Source organism: Eimeria tenella, genomic scaffold (genome assembly GCF_000499545.2).
Source record: "Eimeria tenella Houghton genomic scaffold, Eth_scaff2777, whole genome shotgun sequence".
NCBI classification, from domain to species: domain Eukaryota; phylum Apicomplexa; class Conoidasida; order Eucoccidiorida; family Eimeriidae; genus Eimeria; species Eimeria tenella.
This window is the reverse complement of record NW_013542652.1, coordinates 3,360-4,219: the sequence shown is the minus strand read 5'-3', so window position 1 is coordinate 4,219 and position 860 is coordinate 3,360.

Sequence of the window (860 nt, the reverse complement as noted above, 5' to 3'; positions counted from 1 at the left end):
AGCCAGCGGTAGGCGAAGTTCCCCAGCCGCTCCCACGCCTGCTGCTGCTGCTGCTGCTGCTGCTGCTGCTGCAGCGCGCGGCCCGGCGCCGCGAACGCCCGCGACACCGCGCCCAGACGCGGCGCCGACAACCGCCGCGGGAACGCAAACAGCGGCTGCGGCGCGCAGACCCGCACACTGCTGCTGCTGCCTGCTGCCCCTGCTGCTGCGCCGCCTGCTGCTGCTGCTGCAGCTCCTGCGCGAACAACCGCCCCGCCCGACGCCATTCTATCCCCAAACGCTATTGCAAACGCCTTTTTCCTGCCAGCAGCAACACGCTGCGCCCTCCTGCTGCTGCTGCTCCGCTCCGCACTCCGCTGCTCCACAACGACGCAGCTGCTGCCGCTGCTGCTGCCTCCAAGCTACCACGCACGCCTCCGACGCTCCTGCCGCCAGAAGCAACCGGAAAATCCACACAACTCCACTTTTTATTCTTTACTGCCTCTTCGGAAAGCAAAAAACTGCTAAGAACCTGCACCGCCAGCGCAGCAGCAGCAGCCCAGACGGCCGAAAGCCCCGGCTGCAAGAGGCCTCACAGCCGCCGCATCAGCAGCAGCAACACCTACCGAGCAGCAGCGGCAGCCAGGGCTGCAGCAGCAACAGGCCAACTCTCGTTTTCGCGCTTTTGGCCGCAATCAACGCCTCACCAGCTGCAACAGCAGCAGCAGCAGCAAAACTGCTCGCATGAATGCCCCCCTTCCGGCCCCCTGGCCTTCCCCGCCTCCCCGCTGCTGCTGCTGCCCGGGGCTTCCCTTTGCTGCTGCAGCCAGCCCTGCAGGCACATGTGAGGGCAGATTTTATTTAGTTCTTCTTTAACGCCC